The sequence below is a fragment of the Aythya fuligula genome, chromosome 3 (assembly GCF_009819795.1).
Source record: "Aythya fuligula isolate bAytFul2 chromosome 3, bAytFul2.pri, whole genome shotgun sequence".
NCBI lineage: Eukaryota > Metazoa > Chordata > Aves > Anseriformes > Anatidae > Aythya > Aythya fuligula.
The window spans coordinates 118,775,090-118,791,954 of NC_045561.1; the positions used below are offsets into that span (position 1 = coordinate 118,775,090).

Below are 16,865 nucleotides of genomic sequence, written 5' to 3' on the forward strand. Positions count from 1 at the left end.
TTTAAAGGTTATTATATCAGATTAGTACTGTACCATCTCAGTCCCACAGTAATGTGTCATAAATGTGAATAATTTCTCATGCACTCATGCTCTATTTCTCATCTTAAGGGCTCCTAAACACCCTGCAGTGCATGGCTGAAACAGCACAAAGTCTCTGAAGCCCTGCAGTCACAAGCTCCTGCTGTATTACCCGTGGCTGTGCACCCTACAAAGCAGCAGGCCTCCCCGACCAGCTCACAAACAACTCTTTTTAATTTCTGGCAACATCAGTTCCTCATGGGCATCTAACGAAAATTACCTGTCATTCCCTGTGGCAGCAAGTATTGCCCATCCTGAAGGAACTGAGCAGGCAGGCAGCCTGTCACCTACCAGAACCTGCTCCTCGCTTCCCACCCCGCAGGAGTTGAGCTGCTATCAGCAAGAAGTCATGGGACTTCTTGAACTTCTTTTTCTCTTTTTGAATTCATGTAACTGATCAGTTGCTGTGCCTTTTTGCTAAATGAATAAATAAAACTCTAAGCTTTTGTTAGCCCCACTGAACTCCGCTGTGACACCCGGGAGGAGAGAGGATGGGCACAGCCCACAGTTAGAAAGCAGCAGAGCCTGAAATCCAAGCATCAAAGGCATAAATAGAGCCAGGTCACCATCTGTTGCTCTAGGTTTCAAAGCCTCTCCCTACTGACCACATGGCAAAGTGTTTTTCCAAATGTTTATGCATACGCTAGGAACACCGCTAGTGGGGTGGTATGAAGGATGCATGCCCTCCAGCACATCTAATGTGGAGTCTGCATCTTCCTAGGAAGTGATGAATTGTTAATTTATTAACAATTAAAATTAAATTAAAGTTAAATTGTTAATTAATTAAAATGTTGAACAGTTAGAACAGCACCACAACCTATTACTTCAGCTGCAAGGGCGATCACACTGAAACAAACTCGACACAAAGTGCAGGTTCTCCATCTCCTGCTGTCCTTAAACCACAAGAGGCTGACTGCCCGGATGATGGGCTTTAGCCAGTCAGCAGTAACGCAGCAGGGCAAGGAGGAGCTCATGAAAAAGAAAGAATTATGGGTCGGGAAAAAAAAAAAAAAAAATCATCCCTGGAAATAAGGATTAAAAATATTTTATCAATATCAAAAAAGACCAGAGAATAAAGTACAAAAGGAATACGACACAAAGTGAAAAATTCACTTCCTACCTCTGTTCCCACTATGGAAAGACATGGAAGTAAAAATCCTTTCCTTACCTTGCTGTCTCATTTCCTCCATTTTACATGGAGAACATGAAGTTTTCCAAAGGTCCATCTGGTGGTGCGGTGAGGCTCCAACATTATCGTCCCTACAACACACAACAAATACTTGCAGAAGTAGACAGAATCCTGTTGTTATGCAGTGGAAAACCCTGCCTCAGGAAAAACATCCCAGCTATTCACAGGATAATTTAGGTTGGAAAAGACCTCTAAGATCATCTAGTCCAACCTTTAATTGCTCCTAACTGGTTGTAACAAATGGGTGCTCATATTCTAAGGCTGCTGTACCTTCCCATGCCTGTTTTGTTTCAGCTCTCCATGCGCCTCTTCAGAGCAGCGAGTCAGCTGTGATAAGTGCCCTGCAAGAGAGCCATACAAAGCGTATCTTATTAAACAGACATTTCATCTGTATTTTAACAGACTCTGCTTTCAATTTAATAATCATCATCTGGTTTGTTTTGTTCGCTGCCAACTTGCAATTAAGAAAAAAAAAAATAAAAGCACCTCGTAAGTGAAAGAAAAACTGCAGAATCAATTTCTAAATATAGATAAGAAGCACACTCGTGGCTCAAGCAAGGGAATTATCTTGTCACATTAAACAGGAACAAAAAAGAGATTGCTTTTCTCATGAACTCAGCTCCTGCTTTATCTCAGTTGCCGTGCTGGCTGTTAGAAGGGAATACCTGTGAGGTGGAGAGCAGCTTGAGGCACAGGAAACTGCAAGCAACAAACGCTGCTTGTTAAGCCCACAGCTGGAGATACAAATATACAGGGGCTGTAAGGACTTTTTTTGGTACTAGGATGGCTGCTAATGACTAAAAATGTGCGTTCATAATTTTAAAAAATTAAATCATTATCAAAAAAAAAAAAAAAAGGATTCCAAAATTGTTATTCCGGTTTCTCAGATAGCCCATTCTCAACCTTACCCTTTTACTTACACACATTTTAGACTGGCCTTGGATCTCTTTACAACCACGTACAGCACAACTTCAAGTAAAGGGTAAGAAAATCTGACAGATGATTTAAACTTAGAGCCATCTAGCCTCTGAACACTTCTGATGGTACGGCACACCGAGAGATCATGCATAAACAGCAGCAGAAGCACATGAGGGATAAATAAATAAATAAATAAATAAATAATGGGCAAATGAAGGGAGAAAGATTAATACTGATACCAAAAAAGAGGGGAAATAGAAGATGTGAAAATGATGGTAGTGTTACAAAGTGTATACCAGTCTCACATGAGCTGTTACAGCATGTAACAAGAGCTATCCACCCCCTGCAGATGAAATATCAACAGTGCAAAGACAAATAGGACACTGAGGTTGGGTGAATTCTGATGTATAAATGTTTAAATCTATAAATGTGTAAATCTATCTTTTTCTATAAATGTGCAAATCTACAAATGTGTAAATCTGTAATGGTGAAAGAGCAAAAAAGCGTGCTATAGAGGAAATTAAAATCAAGATATCAGTAACACATACAAGATGGAAAGCCATGTGCAAATGCATCCTTCAGCATTAGAAAAGAATTAGCTCCTAACTCTCACATGAGTGCAGAGGTATGAAGAGGTGGAAAATGGAGGCCTGGAGTCCTGCAGACAGCGAGGAGCTGGCAGAGCAGACGGGTTCTGCTTTGTGTTTCAAACAATGTTAACCAGGAGCACCAGGCCAGACGGTCTTGTCTTTACCTTCCGTATTACTCAGGAATCCAGCAAAGGACTGCAGACTACAAGGTGGGCTGGCACCTACAAAAACAGTGTCAAGAAAATTTTAAATTACAAATATATACGGAAAGTTCCCTTTTCTTTACTTAGACCTGATCGTAGACAATGAAGTCTGATGACAGTGGGGTACGACGTTAAAAGCAAGCCTGTCTTCAAGGAGGTACTTCAGGTTTCATCTGGAGAAATGAGGTTAAAAATTACTAAAGGATGTCAGAAGGCAAACAGCCGGGAAGAACATCACATTGAGGCCAGGCTGAGGAAAACATTTCAAAGCATTTCAGAGCTCCAGGCTGGTGTCAAAGCCCTTAGACCTGGCACTCACCGTGTTCAGCCACAAAGCCGCTGCCTGGCACACACAGCAAACTGGCAGTGCCCGCTGATATTGCTCTGGGATTCTGTTTTTTGGTAAAGAATGAAGCAAAGAAATCTGAGAACGGGTTGGTGCGAGCCATCTGGAAGAAGACAAAACTCTGCACGGTCAACTCTCTGGGTGACTGAAAAAAATTATTTCAAGCTCAGTAACTGTAGAGACAATAAAAACCTACAGCATGAGCTAAAAATTACGCTTTGGCAATTTTAAAAATTAGAATTTTTAATATAAATAATATAAATAAACGTTAACTAGTACATTTAAGCATTCCTGTGCAGAACACCATGCACAGCCCTGATCAGCCATGACCATGGACAGGGAATTCGTCCTGGCACAGGGTCCAGGAAAGCTTCTCAGTCTGACCACGGGGACAGAGGATCTGCCACTGAGAGAACTGACACAAAAATGGAGGCAGGTTTCTTGCTCTTCATAAACACATTAAAACAAACAAGCAGAAAATTGCTACTGGAACTAAAGAGCGATATTAGCATAGGATTGGTGTGGTCTGAAAAGGGAATTAGAATGAAAGCCAGGAAATGCTTTACAGCTACACAAAAATAGGATTTTTGAAACATCTTCTGATAGATGGGCAGGTGCAAAATTTAAGTTTTTAAACCTTGAAAACTTACAAAGTGGATTACAGGCATGGTGTCAGTGATATGAAGGAGCTGTTCTTGCTGATCCAAGAGATTACTTCCAGTTTGATGTTTCTAATCACCAAATGAAACCTGTGCAGTATGTCAGATTTGGTGATGGCACATGAAGGAGGGTCCAACTCATCCAGTGATGCAATGTGCTGCTGTCGAATCACCCCGTACCAAGATCTTTCATACCCAGAGGAAACAAGCAGTGAACTCAGGCAAGCAATGTCCGAGATTAATTTAATGCTCCTTCTCTTTGATATGCCACCAAGAGCTCCAATTGTAGCAGCAGTTTCTGAAAAATGAAAGTCTCTCCTTGTGAGACCTGAACTGAGATTTGTTTTTCACATGATTTCACCATTGTCTCTACCATGAGCTGAAAAGAACGAGCTCCTTGGTTTGCTCTTCTTGCACAGGGCTGTTGTTGGCCAGGCGAGCTGTCCTCATCTCAGCCCATGAGTTCTTGCCCTTTTACCTTCCCCGTTCTGTCCCCCAGCCCACCTGGGGTGGTGGGGGGGGGGAGCAAGTGGCTGGGTGGTGCCGAACTGCTCTGCACTCTGAATTCTATGAATTTTGCCACTTTGCTAAGAAAGCAACAGTTGTAAAAGGCAAAGAACATAAAAGATCATGCCTTTCCCCACCCCCACTCCAATTTTTGCCATATTTTGCACAATTTATCTTTGAGAAAACATTTGCCCTTGGGATGACTCTGGTTTGAGTTTGCTGCCTCAGCACTGGGGGAGATTTCACTGCTGATGACTCAGTGCTGGCGCGGGCAGGCCAGGCTCTGTGCCGCCCCCTCTTCTTGATTCTTTGTGGTTCTTTTAGACAGAATCCTTAATACTCTTGTGTTGCTGAGAAAAACCACAAAGAAGACAAATACAGCCTGTTGAAAATATTTCTTTTTACTTTAGAAAAATGGAAAACATGTCATTTACACTGATATGCAACTTTACAACCGACGTTGCAAATCCTTCACTTCTCCAAACAAAGCTTAACCAACTCCAATGTTGTTTTTTTTTTTTCTGCTTTCATTTCTTCTTCACTGCTACTAAATTTGGTTTAGCCCTTTCCCATCAAACTTACTGAAAATCTGCTATCTTGCCTGAAGTTGGTCCAAAACACAGCTTTTTACATGTGTAGAAACTGAGTGGAGTAGGCCTAGCAGGTATTTTGTTTTTTTTAAATTCCGTTCAGTTCTGCTTGGTTAGTGATGAAAACTAAACCAAAAGGCTGAATCTCTGCTGAAGGTCCGGAATGTGGAGACTTGTAAACTGATGTTATGGCTACGTTTCACACCGTGCCGGGCGCTGAATGCAAGCAATGCGGTGCTGAGGTACATGATATTCCCATTCCCCTTCAGAGCTGTGCCCAGCAGTTTTTTACACAAATACTGGGAAAACCACGGTAGCAGCAGGCAGTACAGGCAGCATGTGTATGTACAGTGCACAGCACAAAGGGGGACAGGCAGGTGGTGGTGCTGTGTAAGGTGATGGAGGAGTTATTTCAGACAAACATCACACTTGCGAAAAAGGAAAATATAATACCAGGATGCCTAAAGAGAAATGCTATTTGTAAGTCGTGCGAAGGTGTTATTTACCGTATACAGTACCAGGATGGCACTGACTTGGAGTATTGCATCTTGTTTTGGGAACTGAAGCTCGAGGATGAGTGGGCCAACTGGGCAGGAGTCCAGAGAAGAGCAGCTGAATGCTTCTGCACAGAAAACATGCCCTACGAGGAGGGCTGCTGTTTGACTGCGAGAAGAGAAAGCCTGAGGAACATCACAGCCATCCAGAAATAACCATGAAGAGGAAGGGAGTCATTGCTCAATACCCTGTGGAGGAAGGACAGAGAATAGCACAGATCTAACTTGCTAGTGGTAAGGATAATTTCATGCTGAAACATATTACCAAGGAAGATTGCGAATTTTCCATCACCAGAAGTTTTTGCAGCCAGGTTAAACAAGCACGTGTTAGGAAAGAGGCCCATTCAAGACTCCCTTTCTGTGCACCAAGAACACTACATTCCAAACAAGCATGATGTTTTTCTAAAATAAAACAATAACAAAGAATGTTATAAACCTTCTACATCTACAGTCATCTCACTTAGGGTTTGCTTTTATTCCTCTTAACATCTTTGTGACAGCCCCAAAATGTAAATTCACTCTTGTGCTCATATCTGAGGTGACATCATCTGAGGTTTCCTTTTATTTTCGTGTTTTGTTCACAACTGGATGAAATGACATATGATGACACTGAAGCTGAGGATCTCAACAAGAAGGAAAGTATTTCCTATGCCAAATTTCCTGTTATTTTTAAACCGGTACCACTGCTCTGGAATGCTAAGTACATTCTTCTGACAGAAACTTCTGTCAGAATTGTGTCATCAAAGCAGACGCCTACAGAAGAATGTCTCTTCTGCTTTTTTGTGGAGCCGTTTCTGCATCCAAAAGAGGAACACCGTGGGCTTGTAAAAGCTGTTTGATATTACCAGCTCCAATCCACTTGTTCATCATTTAAAGAAAATGATATTTTGAAATAAGAGGTATTTGTAATATTTTATTCTCTCGATGCACACATCTATTGCCCATAAATACAGGGACAATTTGTGTGTATGCAAACTGAAGGGAGAATCCATTCCTCTGTATGCAGGCATTTTAAAGCTGTGACAGTGGGAAGCAGCAGAAAATGACAGTGTGGGGTTTCTTCATGTTTATCTCTCGAACGTGGCATTCGCTGTCTCTCACAAATTCTGACGAGGAAGTTAGTACGCAGAGGTGAGATGAACAGGATCTCCAAATACTCGTTATCCCTTAACAACTAAGCAGCAGCAAGACAATAAAGCAATTTACTGTAAAATGTAGATTTTCAGCTGCTGATGATCAAAATGTTATAAATTTAATTTAACATGATTTTATGCAATTGAAAGAACCTGATAACAATCCTGTATTACTTTCTAATTTCTTTATGGCCTGTTCTCATTCAGTGGTTTCTTTCATAGCCACACAGAGTGTTTCTTGGACAACAAAGTCTAAATTCTATGTAATACACAGCGCTGTGGAAGCAACAAACAAACCTCAAGCTGAAGCACCAAGCTCAGCTATTGTACTGTTTTCTGCATGCTTTCAGTGTAGCTTTCGTCCCTTCATGTCAGGACCCTGTTGGTGCCCAGTATTTCTTAAATGCTTCAGGGGACTGAATGTAGCACTGCACAATGCAGTTTTACAGAGCACTCCAATCAATGCACACAGATGATGTTGAAATTCAACACAGCAAATTAAAAAAAAATTATATATATATATATATATATATATATATATATATATATATATATACTGGTTTGGGTTACCTTAACTCAGGAAGTCATCACTATACCTGCTGCACTCCTCCTTTAGCAATTGTTACCCATAAGGGTGAGGCCATGGAGTTCACTCACTGATTCTATGCCAGAAACATGAGATAAGATTACTTTATCTCACTGTTGCCATTTCACAATTAGATGTCTAGATCTGAGCAAGTTACGATTTCCCTTACAGGCAATGCAGACAAAGGGAATTCAGAGAGCAATTCCTGCCACCATAAGACAGGTGCTTACTGCAGGTCACATAACTGCCATCTGAAAGCTAATTAAGTGAATAGGTACAATGGTCTCAGGGTGCCCAGATCAGACTCATTTATCTCATTTTTAGATTTCTCAGATTACATGACAAGAACTCTGCTCAGGGGCTAGATTCACAAAGATACAGCTGTTTAAATGTCTCTTTATTCACAAAAGTACAACATGGGGACACTATTAACACTCATAAAACCTCTATCTAACCCTGCAGGTGGTTAAATTTCTATCTTATATAATGGAGTAATTCTCTTGTCTTTCTAATCCAAGTTAGAAAGTGGCTCCTGGGCCCCAGGCCAAGCAGAGGAAAATGCTTTCTGTCCATATTTTCCTACGTCTAGGATCCCACACCATCAGCAAACCAGCTGGGAGCACGACAGCTGTTGCTTTAGCCTTTGTACCTCCCTAACATAAGCCTCTCTTGTGTACACCATTAATGCTCTCAGCTCATTTTCTCGAGCCTACAGCAGTGTGAACATCACAGGGAAATACTGTCACTGTGCACCTTCCGCTGCTGTTTTTCTTGAGCTGCCCAAGTGTCCCGTGTACTACTGCAGTGGTTCATCCTTTTCTTTTTCCTGGCATGGCTTGGAGAGGCTGCGGCCTACAATGGAGCAACACTGCCAGATGGACGTCGGCATCTCAGAGGAAATCATACTGCAAGGCCACCAGGGAATGCAAGGAGTCTTGTGCAAAGCCCAGCCATTAATCTTCCCTCACAGACAGTGAGGCTGGTTTGGGCCACAGCCCAGGCTTGGTGTCCCTTCTGTCGAGGAGAGGTTTTAGGCCAAGGGACTAAGTACACACTAGTGTGACTGTATTGCCCTGTCTACACTGAGTAATGCTTCAGGAGGGAAGAGAGCGGTGTCTTACACCTCCGCCAGGAGCTGCTGCCCACTCAGGAGGCCTGAAGGAGCCTGCCAGTGTCAGGAGGAGCCCATTCCCAGCTATGCCACAGTGACCAGGGCATGTTCCTGAGGACTGGGCAAAAGCAAACCTCACTTCTATCATCAAGAAAGGCAAGAGAGATTCAGCTTCACCTCAGTCCCTGGGAAAGTGGTATCTGGAAGCCATTCTTAAACACAGGAAAGGCAAAAAGGTGATTAGGAGTGGTCAGTGAAGAAAAAATCAAGCATGACCAACCTTGCAGCCTTCTACGGTGAAATGACCAAGCTGATAGCCATCTGAGATAAGGAAAGGCCAGCGGATGTTTACTTTGACTTTAGCACAGCTCCTCAAAGTGTCTCCCATGACATACTCCAAATACAAAGTGTACACAGACAGTGAGGTGGACTGAGTGCTGGCTCAGCGGGTCATGGTCAGTGCCCCAAGTCTGGCTGGGGACCAGTCACTAGGGGTGTTCCCTGGTGCTTAGACAGGGTCCAGATGTTTAACACCTTCATTAACCATCTAGATGATAGGACAGTGAACTCCCTCAGCAAGTTTGCAGTGAATACAAAGCTGGAAGGAGTGGTTGATCCTCAGATGGTTGTGATGCAGTTTAGAGGGGCCTCGAAAGGCTGGAGATGGGCAGGGCAGAACCTCTTCAAGTTCAAGGGGAATGCCAAGTCCTGCACTGTGGAGGAACAACTCCACATACCAGTACAAACTGGTGGACAACTGGCTGGAAAACAAGCTGGCAAAGGACTGGTGGCCAGCAACGTGCTCTCAAGGCAAAGAAGGTCAGCACCATCCTGGGATTCATTAAGCAGTGTCACTAGCAGCCTCGGGGAGGCAATCCTTTCCCTCTTGTCTGCACCAGTGAGATCACTGCTGGCATACTGTGTTCAGCTCTGGGCTCCCCAGTACAAGAGAGACTTACTGGAGTCAGTCCAGTGAAAAGCCACAAAGACAAATGAAGGCACTGGAACACCTGTGATGCAAGGAAAGATTACAATCGCTGCACTGCACACCCTGCAAAAAGCCTCAGGTAAGCCTTTCTGTATCGAATGAATTCAGCAGCTGCTTCTAGACCAACACCCAAAGGTTGTTCACTGGTGTGAGAGCACACGACACAGAACTGAAAGCCTGCAGGCTGCAAAAAGGTAATTCTATCCCAAATGCCTACCTGGAATGGCCCCTACCCCTTGCAGGATTGCCAGAATTGCCTGGAAGTTGTTTGGGACAGTACTGATTGGTCTGAAGCTTAGATGTACGCCAAAATATATTGGTCCCGTAACTGTTCGAGCAGTTAACAGTACAATCACATTCCAGTGCCAATGCCTATATCCTGCTGCTACCTAATTTACCAGCATAGATGCAGCCAGCAGAAACAACCCTTCGTATCTCCTCTGCCCGATCTGGTTCCACTGCTGCCAGCGGGCCTAACTCCAGGATTCAGGAAAAAAACACATGTACTATCGTGCACATATATAGCTCACAATAAACATTAACGCAGCACCAGCTAGAATGTCTACGCGGTGCTGTTTTCTCTCAACTTTTTATCCAGTCGTGACCGAGTATTTCCCTCCCACGCATGCAATGTTAGCAGTCCCTCCTCGCCGCACACCAAGACTCCCGTTCCTTTCCTGCAGGCACAGAGAAAGAACATTTTGCAGAAGGCGCCGTGGCATTTCCACGCTGGGAGGCTGAGCAGCGGGAGGGAGGCTGCACGCGCTGCCGTGAATGTGAGGGGGCTGCTGTGTGCTGTGAGGTGACAGAGCTGGGCCAGGCTGCCCCAAAGGCTGTGCAGCCTCCTCTGGGGATATCCAAACCCCTGGGATCTCGGGGTGACCCTGCTGGGCAGGGGTGGGCTAGGGATCTCCAGAGCTCCCTGCCAACCCTGGCAATAGAGCTTAGTGATATGGTTTAGTGGAGGAGTTGATAGTGTTAGCTCAGAGGTTGGTCTGGGTGATCTTGGAGGTCTCTTCCAATCTAGATGATTCTGTCATTCTGTGACAATATGCTTCACTGGGCTAAACTGGGCTGCATGGGGCTCAATTGGGCTGCACCGGGCTAAACTGGACCTGTTATACTGGGCTGGGCTGCTCAGGCCTAAATTGGGCTGCAGTGGGCTGTACTGGGTGAAAATGTGCTAAACTGGGCTCTGCTGGCTCAGATGGGCAACATTGGGCTAAACTGGGCTAATTGGCGCTGTGCTTGGCTGCACTGGGCTAAATTGGGCTAAACTGGGTTCCACTGGGCTAAACTAGACTAAACTGGGCTGCACTGGGCTAAAATGGGCTACACTGGGCTGAATTGGACCTTTTACACTGGCCTGGGCTGCACAGGCCTAAGTTGGGCTGCAGTGGGCTGTACTGGGCTAAACTGGGCAGCACTGGAGCGCTGTGCCCAGCTGTGGGCTCCCCAGCCCCAGGGGTACACGGAGCTGCTGGGGCACATCCAGGGGGACTACGGAGGTGCTGCGGGGCCTGGAGCAGCCGCAGCACGAGGCCGGGGGCCGGGCAGCCTGGAGAGGGGATCCCGAGGGGAACCAGGGACCCCCAGAGCCCCCCGCCAGACCCAGCGCTCGGTGGCTCTGTGACAAGACCGGCCGGGGCCCTGCCGCCCCGTCACCGCCCACCCGCCTGACTGACTGCACTGACCGCCCCCCCCCCCCCCCCACACACACTGCGCATGCGCGGGGTCGCTGCGCCCCGCGGGGCCGCTCAAGGCAGCCGCTCCGCGAGCCCGCGGCGGGCGCGCGCAGCCCCGGCGCCTGATTGGCTGAGGGGCAGGTGGGGGACGCGCGGGGCGAGCGCACGCACGTCCGCCGCCGGCGCGGCGTCCCGCCTCCTGATTGGCTCCCGGCCGGCGTTTCGCGGTAGAGGGAGTGGGGCGGGGCTTGCGGGCCTGCCCTCCGATTGGCGGAGAGGGAGGAGGGCGCGGGCTGTGATTGGCGGCGGCGCGCGCGGCCCTGCGGAGGCGTGCCGCGATTGGCTGGGCGCCGCGCGGCGGCCGGGGAGCGCTGGAGCGGGGAGGCTGAGGCGGGCGGGCGGCCCCGGGAGGTGCGTGAGGGGCCGGGGGGGGGCGGGGAGCGGGGAGCGGGGCCCGAGCCCTGCCCGGGGCCGGCCGCAGCCCCCGGAGCCCCCCGGGACCCTCGCCTCAGGCCCGGCGGTGCTGGGGAGCCCGGTTTGTCCTGCTCAGGGCTGGAGCTGGGGGGTCCGTGTGGGTCCTGCTGGGGGCCGGGGGGGTGCGGAGGCTCCGCGGGTGCGTTTGGGCCGCCGACGGCTTCACCTCAGGGGGGTCCGGACGTCACCGGCTGCGTTCGTGGCTCCTGGCTTTGTAAAGAAGTTGAGTGTTGAAAAAAAGCCTGACTTTTTCACAGAACTTTCTTTTTTTTTTTTCTCCTTTTTATTTTTATTTTTTTTTTAGGTTGTCCGTAAATGTTTGAAGAAGGAGCTGAGCCCAGGAAAGCGAGAGTTGCCCTGAGAGACTTCTCCACGTAACTCAGGTGTGTGACGGGTCGGGGCTGACCTGCGGCATCGAGCACAGAACCTGATGTGAGGTAGCTGTGGTGCCTGCTCATTCACACTCAAAAATACCAAAGTTTTTTTACTTATGACAGGCTTCTGGTGTGAATGAGGGGTTTCTGAGGGGTCACTGACATGCGTGAATGTTCCCATGTGAGATGCTATGCTGTGGTTTAAAGAAAAAGGCAGTTACGTTGCTTGTGCAATGGATCCCATAGCTGGGGAAGATGAAACTTAATAAATGTTTTGTGAAGACCTAGGAGAACCTCTGTAGTATGGAGAGTATCGGCGCAGCAGTGCCTTCGCCTTTCAGAGGGGACTGGTGAGCTGCCCAGGATGGTCTGGGTGGCACAAGTGTACTTTGAGAGCTGTGTCTGTGCTGCTGGAGGAGGCACGTCTGATAGCATCTGAGCTGTTAAGAGTTTGCTCAATAGCTGTGCGTTGCTGCCCTTTAAAAGTGTTTTGAACTTTCAGTTTTCGTTTCTTATTCAGGTTCCTGAAATTGACACTGTACTGTGTGAGCTTCCACGTTCTGATGCACCGTCTATTGCGGCTGCTCAGGCAAAGCATTCTATGTGCCTGGTTCAAAAAGATCAAATCCTCAATACAGGTTGTAGAATTTGAGAAATTGGCCTGAATAATTGTGTTTTATTTTACTCTTTTCTTTTCTTGGGAAGTGTACGTGGCCCTATATTGCTAAATGATATTATAAAGTGCACTTGAAGAAATGGAGGTAACCTAAAAGCAGCAGCTTAAGACAACTGTTTTCTGTTTCCTCTTTTCGAAAGGATATTTTAGATGAGCAGAGAATTTGGATAAAAGGGCGAAATGTTACTGACAAGCCTTCCTTTTAAGGGAAGCTGGAAAGAGGAGAGCTAATCACTATAGGCAGGGTAGCGCAGTTCAAGCAGTGACCTCTCATCAGAACGAGTATTTTGCAGAGGCAATCTATGGTCTGTGCTGCAGTCTGCCCGAAGTTATTTTCCAGACTGTTCGGCTCATGTCATGAGCAAAATCCTTTCTGTGACCCTTGAAGTCTTGCTGTACTTTCACCTGTCCAGGGTGCTGCTCCAGAGCCAGCTTTCCCAGGTGGTTGGGTTGTTGCTTTGGCTGTGTTGCCCCGTTTAAATCTTCCTTGGGTGTCTGCTTCTTGTCATACGCAGGACTTTTGTCTTCGTTGTGTAGCTGCTCGGTGATATACTCCCAGTCTGCAGCTGAGCTCTCCTTCATGACCAGGAAGGGAACTTCCTTTCCAGGTGTTTGGGACTTTTTTTTTTGCCAGGTTTCATCACCTGCTTGTTGTGATCTCACAGTCAGGAGGACAGACCCAGCAGGTCTCTGTGTAAGAACCGTGTGGCCCCCATTTACCGATGTCCATTAAAGTTCTTTGGGAATACAGAAGCCACGATTGCATCTAGGCTGCTGTGGGCAGGTCAGCATCATCTCAAACTGTTCGTTTGCAGCGGGCTGCCTCCTGCCTTAGGCTGTAGGGTGTTAGAATGGTGAACTCCTTGTATATTGTCTGTGCTGCAGCCAGTGTGTTCAGACTTCTCATTTATCACAGAGTGTAAACATTTCAGTAATGATAGAAATTAACGTTAAGTGCTGAATGGTAAAGAAAACTTATGAAGAAGCCGTGATGCAAAAAGAAGGGCTTTTGCAGTATCATAAAGAGTTGATAAACATTGAAAAATTATGCTTTTTAATTATATTACCCACTTAGGACCTCAGGGTGGCATTACGAGTACCAGCTTAGAATTTCTGCTAACTATGGTCTTCCGTTATGTGCTGCATGTTGTGGAAGTATATTGACAGCTTTTGGAAAGGGAGAGAGTGTCAAGTCTTGAAGTGTAAACCAATGGCTTGAGGAGCAGTTGGCATCATTACACATGAACCACGGTGCACGTGGGTGCAGTACGTTCAGTCTGCGTACCTCAGAGACTCTGGCTTCATGCAGCCGGTCATTTACAAGCCTTTCTGGGACCTAAATGATGCTTTTCTAATAAAGCTCCTTGCATATAATTCCCTATAACTTTTAAAAGGAAAGGTAACTAATTTAGGTTGGGTATTAGGGGAAGTTCCTTTACTGCAGAGGTTGTGCAGCACGGGAACAAGTCACCCAGGGAAGTGGTTGAGTCACCATCCCTGGAGGTCTTCAAGAAACGTGTAGATGTAGAATGTGAGTACTAGGTTACAGGTTGGACTAAATGGTCTTTTCTAGGGGGTCTTTTCCATCCAGAATGGTTCTGTGATTCTGTAGTTCTCTTACTACAGGCTGCTGTGTCTGTGCCATTGTGATCACCGAATAGAAACGGGGGCTACTTCCCTGTAGGCAAGGAGGGCTGGTTCTCAGACTTCCACTCAGAGCACAGCCTGGTTCTCCTGCTATTATCGCTGCTAATTTTTTTTTTTTATCATCTCTGTGGTTTCAGGATTATGCTATTTGGTGATAAGGATTTGAGTTCGTAACATTTGTATTAAGTTAATATTTCATTTTTTTTTCCTGGAGCGCTAAGGAAAAGAAACCATGATTGTATAGCGTGTGTTTGATGTAGTGTTTAAACAGGTTTCTACTGATAAACTGTGGCTAAACTTAAATAGTTTCATGGATATTTTCCAGTCCCGTGGACTTTCAAGGTTTACCAGAAAGAACAAAAGTATTTTAACTTCTCAGCTGTGCTGAAGTAATACAGATCTATAAAAGAATACTTACACCAAGGAAGATTTTAGGTGACCTAAATATGGAAGGCATAGTAAGAGACCTTAGAATGCAGTATCAGTTGTGGAATTTTATTTGGCCAATTTCATCTGTTTGAAAATGAGTGGAATTACAATAGCAGATACTTAAACTTTTTGAAATTGAGATATACATATGCAATGTGTGCTGTAGTTATGAAACACTTGAAGTTATACCAGCTATACTGTAAGCATTGACTGTAAATGCAACATTTTTTTTTAGTCTTTATCTGTCGTGCTGCTTTCAAGTGCTGCTTTTTATTTCATTTATAAGGTGGAGGGATGAAGGAGGTTTGTCATAAAGCAAACGGGGGGAAGCTTAGTCCCTATCTTATATTTTCCAAAACAGAAACAGTGACATAGCTGAGAGATAAAAGCTCTTAGTTTTTTAGAAGTGAGGGGTAAGAAATGTTGGTGACGTAGAGTTTTACTTGCCTTATTTTATTCCTCCTTTCTTAAAGAAGAATTTTCATTTCTGTTCAAGGTTGGTCAGATTCTGGGGATGTTGAATCATAGGTGATTGAAACAGGATCTAACAGTTCTTTTGCATGTTACAGACACGTACGTCAGAGCAGAAATAGAAGAGCACATAGTGCTGAATATTAAGGACCAAAAATTCTAGAAGGAAATTCTTGAATATAGTCTACGTGAGGAGTTGGATGGAGGCAGGGAAGCAAGGGAAGTCTCCAGTTCTGCTCCAGTGTATTCTGGCTTAATGCATGGAGGTCAACTTTTAACACCTGAATAGACTATGAGGAGAAACCTCAGGCAGCAGTAAATGTTAAAACTTAGCTGGGCAGCAACAGCAGTTAACATACTGTGAACCTGCAGGTGTGTAGCAGAGCAGACGGCAAAGTATGTGGAAGCAGATGTGCTGTGAAGTATGCACATTAAAATGTTTCTCGTCCTGGTCACCTAATGTATGCAGCTAAAAAACTATTTATTTTTAAAATAACGTGGAATTTGAGCAAGCCTGCATGTCTTGAGAGGCCCAACAAGGAGTGCTGAATGGAGCTGCTGGGGTGTGAAGGTTGTGGTGGGGTTGTGTGCAGGAGGTGGGTGTTTCTGGGGCAGGCAGAGTGCCACGTAACAAGCACAACAGCAGTCCTTGAGTTTGTTTGTTTGTGTAACACTTTGCAGTGCTTACAGAATCTTGTCTTTTAATTACAGGTTTTTTTTTCAGTAGAACGATCACATCAAAGACATAATGAGGCAGTAGGGAGGCACTGATGGTTTTGACAACTAGTTTGGGGACAGCCAATATTTTTAGACCAAAGTAGGTGCCAGGCGCTTCTGACACTTCAGAAAAAAAAAACACAGGTTTTCTTATATGTGGTACTATAAATATGTTCACTTTCCTGTTGACCATGACAAATGGCAGATCTTTATAGTCAGTGTGGTACCAGAAATTTACATTCATCTCTGATACTTTTTTAATGACCTGTAACACTTGTTTAACAGATAAAGACAACTTTGTAGCTTCATGAGGTTAACAAGGATATCTTTGCAGGCTAAATTAATGCAGGAGATAAAACAATCATTATGTGAAGAGTGAAACCTTGGATAAGCTTTTTTTCCATAATCTAGTTGTGGTACCAAAAATAGCCCGTTTCCAGGTGTTTGTCACTGCCTGTTGACTGGAATCGACCATCTCTACGGGTGCACTGAAGGAGCAGTTTGGGACCTTCTCCTTACGGGCTGAAACTTTTAATCTGGAGCACGGGGCAGGAAGGTCTCACGAGTTACTGCGCTGACTGGTGAAGGTGGTAGCAGGCAATAGGAGAGTGGAGGTGGTGACGTACTGCAAGTGGTGTTACCTTCTGATGGGGACGGGCTGGGAGGAGAGCGGCGTTCGTGGTCTCACCCAGCGAGCTGGAGAACAGGGTTAGTTTGCCTTCGGTCAGCGCCCTCCTGTGTGTGTTATCCTGCTGGTGCTGCATTCATTACTCCTCGTGCTCATTCCATTTCTCTAGGTGGGGAGAAAAGGGCAAAATGTAACTGAAAGCGTTTCCTAATAAATATTTCATTTTCATGAAGAGGCAATTTCAGGCTTCTCTCGTGCTCTAGTAAGCAGTTCCGGGAAGCCGTGCAGGTTAGCAGGGGCTTGTAGGGGTCA

General features: G+C 45.6%; 1 protein-coding gene across 7 annotated transcripts in view; it reads left to right on the forward strand.

Annotated features, from left to right (window-relative positions):
- Positions 1 to 11,521: 11,521 nt before the first annotated feature.
- The window catches only part of DTNB (dystrobrevin beta), a 192,809-nt gene continuing 187,465 nt past the window's right edge, over positions 11,522 to 16,865 (forward strand). For 6 of the 7 annotated variants that reach the window (XM_032184144.1, XM_032184147.1, XM_032184148.1 and 3 more), the window contains exons 1-2: positions 11,522 to 11,548; positions 11,916 to 11,994. The gene's annotated coding sequence lies outside the window, so the exon portion shown is untranslated. Of the gene's footprint in view, positions 11,549 to 11,654; positions 11,673 to 11,915; positions 11,995 to 16,865 lie in introns of those variants that run through there. The other variant, XM_032184145.1, reaches the window with a different exon arrangement.